At 43.0% G+C, this 17,298-nt stretch overlaps 1 pseudogene; it reads right to left on the reverse strand.

Moving 5' to 3' along the window:
- Positions 1-3,005: 3,005 nt before the first annotated feature.
- On the reverse strand, positions 3,006-10,812 carry LOC118593851 (annotated as a pseudogene).
- Between the last annotated feature and the right edge of the window lie 6,486 nt (positions 10,813-17,298).

Raw genomic sequence — 17,298 nt, forward strand, 5'->3', positions numbered from 1 at the left:
TCTGCCTGCAGTCTTGGAAAAGGGGAGTCTTCCTGTAGGGCCTGAAGAATGGCTGGAAACTGGGGCCAAGTTGGGCAGGTCCTCCCAGGATGGCTGGTGCCCAGGGGTGGGACCCAGAGGTGGTTCCCTCTCTGAGTATAACCCCAGGCACTCACCTCTGGTCCAGATGGGAGTTCCAGGGCAGGATGGAAGCTGGGGGCTGTTTTCTATGTCTCCGGAAGTGGCTGGGGTCTCTGGCAGATGGGTGTGGGGGCAGGGTGTGGAGGTTGTAGGGTTCAGCAGAGGGTCTTGGAGAGGGGGAACCTTCCCAGTGGGGATGGGGGGTCCTGCCCTATGACCAGAATCTGGGGCCCAGTTGGGCAGGTCTTCCCTGGAGTGGTTGGTGCCCTGGGCTGTGACCCAGGTGCTAGCCTCTCTGGGTGTGACCCCAGGCACTCACCTCTGGTCCAGGTGGGAGTTCCAGGGCATGATGGAAGCTGGGTGCTGGTCTCTGATTCTCAGGAAGTGGCTGGGGTCTCAGCAAATGGGTGTGGGTGCAGGGTGTGGAGACTGCAGGGTCTGCCTGCAGTCTTGGAAAAGGGGAGCCTTCCTGCAGGGCCCTCTGAATGGCCGGAAACTGGGGTCAAGTTGGGCAGGTCCTCCCGGGATGGCTGGTGCCCAGGGGTGGGACCCAGGGGTGGGTGCCTCTCTGACTATAACCCCAGGCACTCACCTCTGGTCCAGATGGGAGTTCCCCAGAAGACAATTTTTGAAGTTGATTTTCTCCTACTACTTTTTCATGGGTTCCTAGAATGGAACGCAAGTTACCAGGCTTGAGGGATTGGTGTCTCTTTCACTGAGCCATCTCACTGGCCTCTAGTTCAGTGTTTTGAGATCACTCTGTAGTGATTTCCAACTGTGTTTATTTTATTTATTTTTATTCTTCCCAACAGAACATGATTTTCCCTTTCTCTGGTTCTTTGCCAACACTTACTATAAATATTATAAATGGAGTCAGATACTATCTTGTTATGGCTTTGATGTACATTCTTTAATGATTAATCATGTTAATCACTTTATATACATGCTGCTTGTAAATGTCTTTTAAAGAAATGTATATTCATACCACCCATCCATTTTTTTAAAGATTTATTTATTTATTATGTATACAGAAGAGGGCACCAGATCTCATTACAGATGGTTGTGAGCCACCATGTGGGTGCTGGGAATTGAACTCAGGACCTCTGGAAGAGCATTCAGTGCTCTTAACCTCTGAGTCATCTCTCCAGCCCCGCACCTATCTATTTTAAAATCTGATTTTTCGGCTTTTGCTCTTGAGATTTTCTTTTCATATTCTGAGTATTAATCCCTTTCAAATAATCTTCAAACTTTTTCTGTGATTCTTTAGCTGTCTCTGTACTGTACTAACTGTCTCCTTTTCCATGGGGAAGAAGCCATTGGATTTCATAGGATCTTGTTTATCTAGTTTTGATTTTGTTGACAGTGTTTTGAAATCTTATCTAAAATAGTGTCACCAATATCAATGCCTAAGCTCTCTGCTTTTTGATCTACTGATATGTAACAAGCTGAACAGTAAGTGCCCACTTCTGTAGCCATGGCTTTCCTGCCGTGATGGACTGTACCCATGCAAACACAAGTACTTCAGGGGATACAGCTCAGGTACTGTAATCACTCAATATGCATGAGGCCCTGATTTTTGTCTCTCAAGACAACAAAACAAACAAAATGAATTTAGTATTTGTGAACTCTTCCCTGTTATAAAGTGAAAAGAAAATGAACAAAGTATAAAATTTGATAAATAACAAACAATCCTATTTAGAATGTTGCATATTTAAGATTAACTCTGTAGACTTTCAGGTAGGCTTATATTTTTTTCTTCTGAAATAAGTCCCTACAGTCTGAAATATATTTATTACATTCTAGTAAAATTATATGAAATTACAGTTTTAAAAATGAACAGTCTTGTGACTGAATGAAAAATTACTGACTATTCATAACCTTAATGGATTCTCAGGAAAGTATAAATCACCCTATCGCATGGTCAGTGAAATATGAGGCATTGTTACATCACATTATTGTAGATGTAATCAGCTTGTTAAATAAGAAACACAGAACCAATTGCAGAGTTAAAAACCATGAGATCAGAACAAGAGCTGAAAACCTTACCCTTTACTGCTTCTGCTGTCCTTCCTCTCCGCAAGAGGCGTACTTCTGTGTGTCCTGTCTATTTATAGACTTTCTGTTCTGTTTTCTCATTGGTTGTAAACCCAGCCACTTGACCTCGTCACTGCCTGTTTGTACAGACCTCCAGTTCTTCTATGGTTGCTATTGAGATTAAAGGCGTATGTCACCTTGCTGGCTGTGTCCTTGAACACACAGTGATCCGCTTAGCTCTGCCTCCCAAGTGCTGGGGTTAAAGGCGTGCCCCACTACTGCTCGGCTTCTGCTCTGGCTTGCTCTGACCCCAAGGCAACTTTATTAACATACAAATAAAATCACATTTCAATACAAATAAAATATCACTATACATTATAATAGATACACATGCAAATCCTTAAATATTCATAGAAAAGAGGATGACTAGGGAATAGATTTTACTAGTATTTAGAGCTTTAACCATTTTCTGGAGACACAATCACAGCATCAACCATGTGTCTCTTCAGTATCTGTAGTGACCACACATGCACTTGCATTTGGTGAATGCCTTTGTGGTCCACCTAAGTACATCCTAGTGGAAAATGTGACTATCGACCACCAAAAAGCAATCTGACCATATCCCAGGAGATGGGAAATTATGATCTCACTATTGAGACTGTAGTGCCCGAATTATTAGCACTTACCCTAGTAAATACTTAACTACAATAAGATAGACATTCTCACATGAAGTTGTCAGTCTATTTTACACACACACCCCTAAACTACCACCACCACTAACATCATTATTACCCAAACTAAGAATTACAGCCACAGAGAATCAAACAATCCCTCAAACCCACCCTTCTGTGCTAATCCGTGGCGCGAACAGTCCTTTTTGAGATCAGTTTCCCTGGACTTCTATCATTCCTTCTCTGCGGAGGAACTATGAGGAATATTTGATGAGAAAACAACACGGCTGTCTCTGCTTTAGGTGAGTATGTGTCTGGCTTGATTCCAGAGTGGTTTGACCCAAACACTGGGAAAAACAAAAACAAACACAAGGACAGAATCAAAAGCCACCAGGGCCGTCCTATGATTGGAAGATGATGTGGGATTGGCTCAGGTGTAAGGAGAAAGATGATGAATGCAGGTTGCTGACTTGTGAACGTCCTTGGCAAGTTCCTGACTGCATGCAACAGGAATGTGATGTTAACCCTTGTGGGGAAGAGAAATATTCTGAGATGTTAGGTGTTTGCCTTTCCCATCCCCTTTCTTCTAACAAAGCCACATTAATGGGTGGCATGTTATGTGGATGGAGTTTTTTTCATATTTTTATTATGTTCATAACCAACTGCTTCATGATCCTACTGCCTTGACATCCGTGCCATGGTGGACTATATCTCTCCGTAAACCACAAGGCAAAGACTCTCAAGTCACGCTTGTCCTGCATCTTCTCACTGTAATGAGAAAAGAAACTAATTCAGAAAACTGATACTATGTGGGGAATAGCTGCTAAGATAAACCTGACCATGTAGTTCAGAGGCCTTTGGAACTGGTTTGCCATAGGAATCTGTAAGAATGTACAGAGTGCTAGAATACAATAAACAGAACTTAATGGGCCATTCTTTGGGGATTGGAAGACCAGAATGCCAGGAGCGGTGCAGACAGTGGAAGCCTGGCATGATATTTCAGCCTGGGACAAGGATTCTATCAAGAACTGGACTGGCAACTCTTTGCTTTGTGGTCTGGTAAAGAATCCGGCTGCACCCTGCCTGTGTCTTCACAACTTGAGTGAGGCCAAGTTTGGAAACAACGGGCTAATTTGTGAGATGGAAGAAACATCAAGACAGGGTAGCATTCAGGCTGTGTCACAATTGCTGATCATTGTTCTCATCTAGGTACCCAGTGAAGAAGAACAACAAACAGCAGAAACATGGGGAGAGTGTGCAGAAAGGAGACTGAGTTTAAAGACACAGACAGGGTTGGTATGAGAACAGCTCTAAGCTGTCATTGTTTATGCTATTAGCATCAACAAAGAGAAACCCAATCCTCTGTCCTGAGACAATAGTAAGATGTCCTGAAAGTAAGACTGTACCCATCAAAGTCCCCAGGTTATAAAAATGAAAATTCATTTGAAATGAGACAGACTGAACTGAACCACCTGAGGAAATGTTTCTTCAGGCGTGTAATGGCCACTGAAACTCCATTCCAAAGGGGCCATGTCTACACCTTGAGCTGGTAGTAGAACTAGGCAGTGTTGCCTAATAATACTGGTTTTGCAGGCATGAAAGTTACAAGACTGTTGTGTGCTATTTTTATTGCATGCTGACCATAAAGTTTGTTTTGAACCAGAGGTTGGAGCTAGCTACCAGCTGACCAAAATTAATCATAGAAGTTTTGGAGGACTGAGGACAGACAGAGAGACAGAAAGTAGTAGGACAGAGAGGATCTCAGCCCTTTTGGATGGAGGAACAGAAGAGATAGGAAGTCACTGGTGCCTTCATCACCACTTCTCTGATCGTTGAGGTTCTTACCCCTATATCTGACTCTTGATTTTTTTTTTTTTGTTGTTTTTGTTTTTGTTTTTTTGTTTTTTGAGACAGGGTTTCTCTGTAGCTTTGCGCCTTTCCTGGAACTTGCTTTGTAGACCAGGCTGGCCTCGAACTCACAGAGATCCACCTGCCTCTGCCTCCCGAGATTAAAGGCATGCGCCACCAACGCCCGGCTTGATTTTTTTTTATTGATAAAGAATAATTAGATAAACAGTGCAAAAGGTAATGGAGTTATGATAACTGTGTCAAGATTCTAGAATTCTTCTGTAGCTAGGCAAAGTGTGGCAGGGTTGGAGTCTCTGCAAAGATGCAGCAACCCAGGCTGGGGATAGGCAAAGGCAGGCTCCACACAACCTACCACCCATTTTATGGTGTTCAAAAGATTCAGCTCCATTCATGTTATATGCAACTGTGTTCCCCCTGGCATCTTGCAGCTGGCTTTCCAAGCCAGCTGTCTTAAGAGGAGGAAGAGACATGTTACCCCATGCTTCATACACCAGCCCGACACTACAGAGAACTCTCACCACCCCTGCTTCCCCAAAGACTCTTTCTTCTTCAGGGCCAAACTGGTTCTCGAGGCAGAGACATGCTGACTCAGTGTACAAATGTGGATTCCCAGCGATAAGAAAATGCAAAGTCCTTTGACATTGTAAGCTCAGACAAGATATTCTATGTGGCCATAACAGCACAAGCTTCCACTGTGAAGAGAGTGCAGAGAGATTCACCACAGGAAGTGTGCTTGCTGATAACTGGACCAGTTTTAGATTCTGTGTGGGGGGCCCTGCTCACCTTACTGTCTCATCTCTGTTCTCCTCTCTGAGGTGTCTGACTTCCCTCAGGTATCTCACGACTCTTTGGAGATTTCAGCTTTCTCACACAGTTATCCACAATGCCATGGGTGATGGCTGGGTAACTCTAATCTGTTCTGTGAGGCCCCTATTTTGCTTTGCCATCAGTGTATTGATTCTACCCCCAAAACATGTCCTAAAAATTCTCTCTGATCTCATCCTTCACCATGAGTTGAAATAGCAATCTTCAATTTTATTTTTATAACCATGCATAAATAACTGTTACCTATTTGGGATTTGTTTCTACCCTCTATAGAGAGGTAGAATTAACTTGATCATGACTTTCATGCTTCTCTTTGGTCTTAAGATTCAAAGAAGTGATTCATATCACCTAGTGTTTAAGTGTTGTGACAAACAGCAGAGACATGTCCAACTAAAAACTTCCAGCAACAAAGCCTGCTGAGACATATGTTCACATTTTAAATGATTTCTTCTTTTAAATAATTTGCTAGCAAAATTTGAAAGCCATTACATTCGATTCCTTTTATCTTAAAAAACAGTCTCAGATAAAATCCTATGAATCTATAATGGAAACTTTAACAAAGGGAAGGGCAGTTTTGCCTGTTTATATTTCTCACATTTTCAGCTTAGAGACTAGGTATGTGGAAAACAGAGGAGGCTTGGATAAGTGTAAAGTTGGAGATGACCCAGGGAGCCTTGTGGGGCCATTTCTAGCCATTACTCAGGTACTAGAGAGAAGAGATATATACCTGTTTTTCCCTGGTACCACTAATTTGAAAACAGAAGACAATGTTGGTGAGTTCTAGGTAGAACCGAGGAGATCTCAGGCACTCTCTACTTCTGTTACTCTTACTATTATGCCTGGCATAAACATCTTACGAGTAGATACATTAATGCTGGCTCACAATTTTAGTCCTTGATGGTTTGGAAGGCATGGCAGAGCAATTACGGGAATTGGACCATGGGATTAAGGCTGTTCATACAACAGTGGATTAGAAAGCACAGTATATGACAGGAAGCAAGGACCAGGCATCATCTTCAAAGACTGACTCTCATTGTCCTACTTAGTGTTTTAAGCCACACTTCACAGAAGTTTCACAGTTTCTAAAAGAAAATGGCAATACCAGCTAGGGGGCAATCAAATAGAAGGGTCTTTCAGATATGAAGTGTACCATTCTCTCTCTGACCTCCAAAGACTTATGGCCATCATTTAATGCACAGTTCATTCAGCCCAACTTCAAGAGTCACCATGGTCTTAACTGTTTCTACATTGTTCAAAGGTCTAAGCCCAGGCTCTCTACGGAGACTCAAGGCAGTTGCACATCTGTGATTCTGTATAAAATAAAAACAGACAAAGAAATCCTTCTAACATACAAGGGCACAGAGGAAACAGTCCCATGCAAAAAGGAGAAACAGGGACATAGAAATGAGGGTTGGGGACAATGCAAACCCAAACCCATCAGGGTAAATATAACATTCTATAACTCCATGTCCAGCCCTAGGAGTCTATAGAATGGGTTTGGCAGCCCAGTCCCTATGGCTTTGATGTTTGCAGCCCATATGGCTACTCTCTGGAACTCGCTCTATTTGGAGTTGTACAATTATCAATGGCCACTCCATATCCTAAGTGCTATGCTGTCTTGAAATTTCCTCTTCCTAGTTGAATTCAGCCTCACTCAAATTGTCATGACATCAGCAAAAGATTGGCCAATTCTTTGCCAGACTGTAACATGAATAGCCTCTAGTTTTATCTCAATCTTTAGAGATTTTTTTGTCTGAAAATTTATAAACATAGCCTTTACTATCTCCATTTGGTTTCAGCATTTTGGTTTTCTGAGCTCTCACTGGAATGGCCATCACATTCTACTTAAATCATGTTATGGCTTCTTCAGCCCACATCTCCAAATTTTTTCAAATTTGTCCCACAAATCAGTTTCAAAGACTTAGCCACATGGTCAGGATTAGTCATAGCAGTGACCCGAATTCTCTGGCACCAGCCATCTGTGTTGGTTAATTTCATTCCCTGGGGCCACAATACCTGATAACGTTAAGGAGGGCAGGTTTATTTGGGGTCATAGCTTCAGGGAGTTTCAGTTCATCATGGCAGGGAAGTCATGAAGACCAGGGCACATGGTAGAGGTTGTTCACAGAGCAGTAGGCTAGGAAGCAGATAGCATGGGAGAACCAGGGGCTGACTATTGCTTTCAAGGGCTATCCCCAGCAATGTGTGTCTACCAGTTAGGCCCCACCTATCAAAGATTCCACAGACTCTGAACATGTTACCATCGGCTGAGGAATGAGCATTCAAGACCTGAGTGTGTGAAGGATGTTTTAGATACATACTACAATACTTACTCTACTCTTTCCTGGCCCCACCTCCAACCCCTCTGGGCAGCCTCACCCATTCTGGCTCAGGATGATAAAGTGGACTGAAATGTATTTCAGTATCTCTTGAGTCAGACACTTCAAAGCTCCCATGGTTCCTGGAAACCCATCATATTAGCTACGGCTCTGCCAGGCTATCTGAGGAATGCTCATCCTTCTTGGCTTTTTGTTCTGTGAAAAGCAGCTCTGCTTTCCCTTGTGGTTGCAAAGTTCACAGGCTCCTCTTTGTAGGACTGAATGTTCAACACTTAGGAAAGAATCTACAGGTTTACTTTATAATACATACTGTGTAGAAATCTGGAAGGTTCATGCAAAGTTTTTGATTAGGCTCTGTTGTACTCCAAGACTATATTTTGCACATAAGAAGAAAATATTTATAAGGTTCAAGTTGTTATCATTAGAGTCATAGATATAAATAATTCTAGTATTTTCTGAAGACTCTTCTGTAGACTAGAAAAGGGCCTTTTGTTGTTGTTGTTTGTTTGTTTTTGAGACAAGGTTTTTCTGTGTAGCCCTGACTGTCCTGGAACTTGCTTTGTAGACCAGGCTGATCTCAAACTCACAGAGATCTGCCTGCCTCTGTTGTACCAAGTGCTGGGATTTAAAGGTGTGCACCACCGCTGTCCAGCCCAGAAAATGTTCCCCATTCACTTGACCCCAGACCCATCCTTCATTTCTACCTCTTCTCCTACAGTGATCATCTCAAGTATAAATCTGGTCTTGCTGTCTAACCTCTGCCTTAATGCCTTTTGTAATGGATCCCACCCACTTCTGAGTAAAGGATAAAGTCTAAAACAGTGTGCAAAGAACAGCCTCACCTCACCTCATTCACTCCCCCACAACTTTGATTACCACCAATCTTTGATTGTTGCGGCTGAGCCTCAGACCTTAAGTTTGGATAGGCTACACTACAAGAGAATCATCATTTTTTTTTTTTTTTGGTTGACAAGGTGTTATTTATTACTTAACAATTCGTTTGGCGACAAATCAAATTCAACACACATTACAGGAGATTCTGTTAGCTGATGTTAGAAGTGGTACAATCCAAATAATTTTCCAATAAACTGTCATATCTTTGAGAACTCCTCCCCATCCCAAGCCTCCCCCCACCCTGAATGAGGCCAATTTATACATACGCACATTCACTTATATAAAAATATATATGACTCTTATAGGACTCTCTATTACATATTTTTAAAATAATTTTTTTTCTTCTAAGCATCTTTTTTGCCTGGCCATCAGCATCATAAGACTAGGGGGAATGAAACCTTTTCAAACAAATTTCTCAGCATAAATTCACTTCAAAGAAAAGCTCAGCCCACGTTTAAAGCAGCCGTTAGAAAGTTTGTTCTAACATGTGAATACTTGTATTCTATCAAACTGAATTTAAATAAATTCAACAGTTTCTCATTTTTTTTCCAGAAAATAAAACAGTATCTGTACTGCTTCATGGCTTCTCCTTTCTTCCATTTCCATGGGATATGCAAGTCTCCATCTTGCATAACAGAATAAAAATGTGACACATACAGGTGCCTCCCATGTAGATAAGGCAGTGGCTGTTGTGGAAGTCTCTTACAGCAGTCCACCATTTGTCTGCTAGAAATGCTAGCCTCTTTATATAACAGCTCTGAGAAAATGTCTGTGTTGAAGCCTGTCTCAATCCATTTTCAGTAACTTGTAACTCCTCCCTTCTTGCCGTGTTTTCTCTTGCCTGCTGCTGGGCTTTGCCTCTCATAAATGACTGGAGGCTTGTTGGATCTGAGAGGGCTGGGATGTTAAAATGCCCAAGTTCATGCAAGCTTGGCTCGTACCAGTCGCTGCTGAGGATCATCTGCAAGCCACTCAGACTTTGAGGGTGGGAAGGTGTCCTACTTTTCAGCAGCTGATTATAGAGGGAACTCATCAAGTGTGAGTGGGGGCTGTAACTCCTCGATATAAACTACTCATATGCCCCCTAGAAGGGTCTGGTCTTCTAAGGCTGACATTCTCCTCTGAAGGTCAAAATAACTTGGCAAGCTTTCAAAAAGTCTCGTCCAGTGATGGTGGACATCCATGGTTCCCAGCATCACGTGGCCCAGTGCACTCATACTGGAGCGGTCTGTGAATACGATGGTGCATCCTTTTGCATTTCGAAACGGCTCCAAATTCTGCTGTGCTAGGTGGCTAAGACTGTGCAGCTGGCTGCAGTGATGGGCAACACCCCAGCCCTCTACCACCTGATATCTGAAAGTTGCAGAAGCTCAGATAGTTCATTCTTCAGACGATCCAGCTCCTTCCTAAGTGGCAAACTGTTCTTCAGCTTTTTAAGAGAAATTTTCCCATTGCTACCTAGCCAGGACACTAGGGCTGTTTCCACTCTTGAGACATGTTCAAGGTCTTCGTCAGGGTCCTTGAACCCAGTAAAGGAATAATAGGACCTATGCCATTTGATGGGTCTGTCAGGTATCCCCTATAGCTTCCTTGAAAGGCTGGGAATGCACATTAGTGTTCAAGCTTTGGATGTGTTCAAAAGACAGACTGCAGGAGTTGAGAATATACAATACTGTGCTTAGCAGCTTGCTGGTGTGCAAAGTAAATCTGACTACTTGAAATCCTGAAGTACTGACAGGCTCCTGGCCTTCAGAAGAGTTCTGGGCTGTTTTTTCTCTTATATAAAATGTAAGCTGAGTTGGTTTCAGAGACTTGAAGCTTGGTTTCTGGAGATTTTCTAAGCAGACAATCACTTAAGAGAATTTTCATTGATTTCCCTTTCTCTGGGGTGCTGTCCTAAGAAATCCGGGAGAACTGCAAAGTAGAAATGCCTCAAGGCATTGATGGCTTCTGCTCCTGATAGAGCTTGAGAACCAATGAGGGGGGATCTTCTTCAGGCAGAACCTCTTCAAAGGCTTCAGGTGGCAAAACATTTCTGACTATGCACGCCAACTTCTAAGCATCCACTAATTGCCTATATATAGGCTTTGGTGCTACTCCAGGGTCCAGTTAAACCCACTGAATTGAATTCATCCAGTTAAGTGGCAGTCTCCAACCCCTCGACCTGCTGTGTTCCGAAGGGAGCTTCGGGGAGACAAAGCCTGCGCTCCCGCGCTATGTCTGAGTGAGAATCATCATCTTTATTTTTTAAAAAATAATCATGTGCCCGTGGTTCACAGAGAAATTCAGCAAACACCTTTATCAAAACAGTACTCCTGATGACATATTAACAATTGTTCTGTATTTGTGTTTTAAATTTTAAGATGTCAGTGACAACTACTTTAAGAGGTGGGTACTATTTCTGACCTTTCTGATGGGTCAGGAAACTAAAACAAACATCTCCCAAGTTCACGAATGACAAAGCCAGGTTCCGAAGCCTGACGGTTAAGCTCCACGGGCTGTCTTCTTAACCATGCTTTTATGTACCCTTCACTAAAGTACAGGTTCACAGGTCCATCCACAGCCAGAGTTTGAAGTGTTAAACATTTGAGGACTACCAATAGGTGAGTGCCCTCTAGTGGCTATACTGGACTGTTACACCATTCTCAGTTAATGAATGAGGTTTAAAAACTTTTTTTTTTTTTTTTTTGAGATTACAACATTTACATCACTTCCCCCTTCTCTCTCTTTCTTTCAAGTTCTCCCATGTATGAGTCAGACTTTGTGATGCTCATGTATTCTACAGGCGTAACAGGATAAGTTATTTTCATTACGATGACTCTTTAATGACCTTCCATTTGACTTTGTCACCAGTATATGAATAGTAGCAGATGGCTGTTATTAGCACCCATTTAGTTCCGGAAATTAAATTTCATTAAAAATTTAAATTACATGCTATGTGTCTATTTGTTTGTTCATTTATTTATGCTTGTATGCACATGGGTGTGTACATGCCAAAGCACCTGCGGAGGTCAGAAGCCAACTTTTGCTGGTCAGTTCTCTCCTGAAGCTCTGTGGGTCTCAAGGATCAAAATTAGGATCAGTCATCAGATTTGAGGCAAGCACCTTTGCGCACTGAACCATCTCTTGAGCTCAAAATTCAGCTTTGTTTCTGGAAGTCCACATTTCAACTGACCAGAGGGAAACACTACGTTCACTGTGCCGGTGGCAGATTTCACTCTCGTGGCTGCAGGGGCTTCTCTGGCATCGGTTACCTTCAGTAGGGCCCGCTCAGTTTATTTCACAACACGAATAATTTTAGATTTGTGTCCCTCATTTTTCCTCTTGTCCTCTGTCGATGGAAGTTGGAAGGATAAGAGGATAAGAATCCATTCTCTATTTATTATGCTATATATGTCACACACATATAGTAATGATATGTGTACGATCTCCCCGTCGCCATACTGGATTGTTATTTATCCTGAGGATAAATAACAGGAACTGACATGTAACACTTGTCAGGCTGGAGCCAAGTGTCTACAAGTCCAAAGTCCCTAAGGTTAGAGGTTCAAACAATGATGACGTTTGTTCTTTCTGGGGCAACTGTCAACAGGCAGCCAGCCATCTGGGGGTGCGGAATGCTCTGTGCTCAGACCACACATCGAAAAGTAGAGTGAACTCAGCGTAGCTCGTCTGATCCCCACCTTACATCTGTGTCCTGGCCATGGAAGAACACCTCCTTTCCTTTAGTGGCCAAATCCAGAAGCCGCACACACAGGTCTGCACATCCCACCGTCTGTAATTTGGGCAGACATTTCAAGAGACTGGGGTTGGGTATTGCAGATAATCCACAGATACTGATAAAGGAACTATTTATTTAGACATTAGAGTGGGAAGAACAACTCACTAAACAGAATGAGGCAAAATGGAGTCCCAGAGTCCCGGAAGGCTGAAGTCCTGTTCCGCGCTGCGCCTGCTGCCTGAGTCAGTTTGCACCATCCAAGCCCAGGAGGCGTACATGCCCCTCAGGTCTTAAGCTAACGCTGAGGTCACGCCCTAGAGGCTGGTACCTCAAGGACATAGGTGGAACAGGTACCCACTACAGATGGGGATTTCTCGTGAGGAAGCTCTGTGTCTATTTAAACCTGCAGTGCTGTTATTAGAGGAAGTGAAAAAAAGAAATGGATTTTTGGTGGGAAAATCGCTCTTTTGCTCACAGGATACTTCCTTTATTTGGACAACTTTATAATTTTTCAAGTGCTGATTTTTCACAGGCATTATGATAAAAATGTCCCGTGTTTCAACAACTCTGGTTAATGAGATGTCACAGTTCTTGAAGAGGTGCTGCTGGACCTTCTTGCCGGGGGTGGGGGACTTCAGTAATTAGGAACCAAGGCAATCAGTTAGTCGGGAAGCAGTTGCTGGCAGTCCCTGCACTGCTCGCTCCAGCATGCACAGATTACAGCTAATGAATTACCCTGCTCCAGATAAGTTATTTACAGTTCCCCAACCACACAACTCAAATGGTAGTGAGCAGCTTTGGCTCACTGTGTAAAGCACAAACTTCAAGGTACCTCAAGGTGCTGTGGTTCACAAAGTTATTGGTATCGTACGCAGAAGCAATCTTTGCAAAATCAGATGCACACAGAAATGGGTAAAACTGGGGAAATATGGAAGGAAATAACAAAGCATGACTTGGCAAATGTCTGCTGTGTTTTGAGACATCTAGGATCACAACGGAAACTTATGGCAGGGGTGGCTCAGGTGGTACAAGTATTTTTTTTTCTTTTTTCTTTTTTCTTTTTTTTAGTTTTTTGAGACAGGGTTTCTCTGTGTTGTTTTGGTGCCTGTCCTGGATCTCCCTCTGTGGACCAGGCTGGCCTCGATCTCACAGAGATCCGCCTGGCTCTGCCTCCCGAATGCTGGGATTAAAGGCGTGAGCTACTAACGCCCGGCCTGATTCTCTCTTCTTTACACCATCTTACCCACTGCTTCAGTGATACTGCATCAGAGGCCCATCTTACCCACTGCTTCAGTGATACTGCATCAGAGGTGCATCTTACCCACTGCTTCAGTGATACTGCACCAGAGGCCCTTCTTACCCACTGCATCAGGGATACTGCATCAGAGGCCCATCTTACCCACTGCTTCAGTGATACTGCATCAGAGGCCCATCTTACCCACTGCATCAGGGATACTGCATCAGAGGCCCGAAGGCTTCTGGTTTCCTTTGTCCCCTGATAAGCTTTGTTGCTCTTCTTCCTGACTTTGAACCCCATGCTCTAAATGGGTTTCTGTGTGAACCTTCTTCAGCGCCGTAGGTTGCTCACCTGTCCTTATCCCTCAGCCCCTTGGAGGTCCTCATCTCCATTTATACAGCAACCCACCTGCAGCAAAAAGCCTTTCAAATGTGGTTTCCCCTCTCTGCTTTCACCCAAGGCTCTTCACTTCTAAGAAGCAGGTTCCAAAAATGGGGTAAAACATTACTCTAGATAGATGCAGAGAACAAAGAGAACTGATCCTTGCCATCCAAATCTAAAGCGATGCCAGTACGGTTTAAGATGACACCTCTTAAATGTGTATTTTCCAAAAGTGATCCATCCCACCAGGTGGGATGAATGTCTGGGGATCTGGGCAGGAGCAGAGTGAGTACCTTTTCTTGACTGAATATCTTTTGTTGTGTATTGGTGAAATTATTAAGGCCACTCCACATAGTTAAAAGGGAGGTTTATTTTGTGGGGTAACTTACAACGGAAGGGATAGGTAGGTTGTAGGGTCTGGCAAAGGTATGGCGCAGTCCGGCGGTGTTCTCTGGAGAACTCTGCTCTGTCTACCTCCAGTGTCCAGGGTCCAGGTACCAAGAGAGCCCGCACATCTGGCTCCCGGGTCTTCAGTCTCCTTGCTCAGCCCTGCCTTATAGACATGACCATAACCGAAGCCTCAATGGGGGTTGGAACTTCCAGGTCGCAGCTGGAATGGCTACCCACTACAGTTGTGAGTGCCATGAAGACTTATGAAGGAAGCGAAGAGGGGTGCACATAAGCAATGTTGAATTTCTTTCTCATTATATATGACGAGGGTTCCTCACAAGGTATCCAAGACTCACTATTTCTTGACTGCTTAAAACAAAGCACATGTACACACGTACGGCTACTTTGTCCCCAAGGTCTTTCTTTCCAAAGGACCCAGACTACCCTTTGGCTCCCGACATGAGAATAGTTGATAAGGAATAAGAATGGCATTGATACTGAAGCGGTCTGATGGTCACACAGCCCTAAACCCTAGCAAATGTAACACCTTCAGTTCTTTGGCTAACTAAGAAGAAATAACTATACTGTCAGCTGAATGTATGAAATACTTGCCTCTTGCCCCTCACTGTTCATAAATGAGTGGCTCTGTGCTTGCCAGTTCTGAATCACCTTTAAAACAAAACAAAACAAAACAAAACAAAACAAAACAAAACAAAACAAAACAAAAACAAAAACAAAAACAAAAACAAAACCAGCGGGGCAGTGGTGGCGCACGCCTGTAATCCCAGCACTCCGGAGGCAGAGGCAGGTGGATCTCTGTGAGTTTGAGGCCAGCCTGGTCTACAAAGCGAGTTCCAGGACAGGCTCCAAAGCTACACAGAGAAACCCTGTCTCGAAAAACAAAAACAAACAAAACAAAACAAAAAAACAACAACACAAAAAACAAAAGCAAACAACCTTGAGACATAGTGAAGTTCTCCAGAATCAACTTCCATACTTTGTTTTAAAAATTATTTGAGTGCTATTTCTACCTATCTGTGTGAACAGCCAATTAAAATTACTTTAAAGAAAGAGCAAGTCAACCACACTGAATTGCACTGCATACTTAATATATAGGGTTGTTGTAGCCCAGGCTAGTCTCCAACTTACAGTAATCCTCCTGCTTCAGCATCACTTGTGTTGGCATAACAGATATACTGACTTAAGGCAATTCCTCACTGATCTTTTAAGATTAAAATAAAGTTTGTATGAAGATGAAAAATTCAAAATGTAAATCCTAGGGCAAAATATTAAAATCTCAAAACCATTACTTCTTTGTTAATTTCGTTTTCCTCACAACCCCATGAGAATTCCTAAGTTGGTAGGAAGCATGCCAAGGGCATGTTTAGCAATACCTTGTTACTAATTGGCCTGTGTTTCTGTATCTGCTTGAAAGCAATGGAACAGAGTGAGTTTGATAAGACATGACTCATGTTTGGATATCACAGAGAATTGGTAAACATAGTATAATTTAGGGAAGATGCTTGGAAACTGTGTATGTGCATGTGCAAGGTGTGCATATGCATATGTGTGTGCATGTGTATACGTGTGCATGTGCCTATTTGTGAGTGCATGTGTGGGTATATATATGTGTGTGTATTTCTAGAAGGCAGGTGAGCTACCAGAGGAATGAAGTGGTTTCCTCAAACTCTCCCTAAACAGAGAAAATAATACACTCATGAAATTAGTTCTTTTTAGCTGAGGAAGGATCAAACTCATAAAGATTCTGAGAAGCATGTGGAGTTTGGAGACTGACAGTTGTAAGTCTGTATCTGCATCAGGCTAATCAGAATTTCCTGGCTAGTGGGGTCATACAGAAAATAAAATCATATTGCACTGTAGAGCACCAAATTCAGATGCAGATGAAGACCCCTTCTGCATAGCGTTTGTTGACAACTTAATTTGCCTCCACTAGTTCCTGATACATGAAATTGCTTATAGAGTGGATATTTTATTTCTGTGTCATAGACCAACAAATAGGATTTGGGAGTAATTTGAGCCCCCAGGAAGATGATTTTGTGTGTGTGTGTGTGTGTGTGTGTGTGTGTGTGTGTGTGTGTTTAAAGATAAGGTCTCACTATGTACACAAGGCTGGTTTCAAACTCACAGAGATCCACCTGCCTCTATATCCCAAGGGCTGGAATTAAAGGCGAGCACCACTATGCCTGGCTAAAAAGATGATTTTTTTTTCCTGATACAAATCAGGCTATTTAAGGACTCCATTAAGTACTGAACATTAAAATTGAATGTGAGGACTGTGCTGGAAGCCAGAGGAGGGGAGGAAAGAGACATCCAAACAGAAAGACTAAGGATAGGGAAGGCAGGAAACCAGTACACAATTTGTTCAGGACCAATTTATTTTGCTGGCCAAGTCTCATTTGGCTTAATTTTTTTTTTTTTTTTTAATTAGCTTTGCATTGGCAGAATGGGGAGCATACATGGAGGAGTTTCTTACAGAGAAATCAGTAAAGAGAGTGCTTTTTATTAATGAGGTTCATTTATCATCAGCGGGCCCCGCCAGACCCGTCACAGGCCTTCACAGGTGGCCAACAACCTTCCAAGAGATAATTCTTATCTTTGCTGCTCTTCCAAGCTGGTCTTCAGGCAGGGCACACACACTACAGCTGAAAGTTAAGGGTTTTTCTTCTCTGAAAGTCTCATTGCCTCTTGTGAGGTCATCGGTCTGCCATTCTCTTAGCTGCCAGGGAGCCTGTGGTTCCAGGCAGCACCAGGAAGCATGCGGTGCCAGGCCGTTTGCATGAGAAGCAGCGGAGTGAA

The sequence above is a fragment of the Onychomys torridus genome, chromosome 12 (genome assembly GCF_903995425.1).
Source record: "Onychomys torridus chromosome 12, mOncTor1.1, whole genome shotgun sequence".
Classification (NCBI taxonomy): domain Eukaryota; kingdom Metazoa; phylum Chordata; class Mammalia; order Rodentia; family Cricetidae; genus Onychomys; species Onychomys torridus.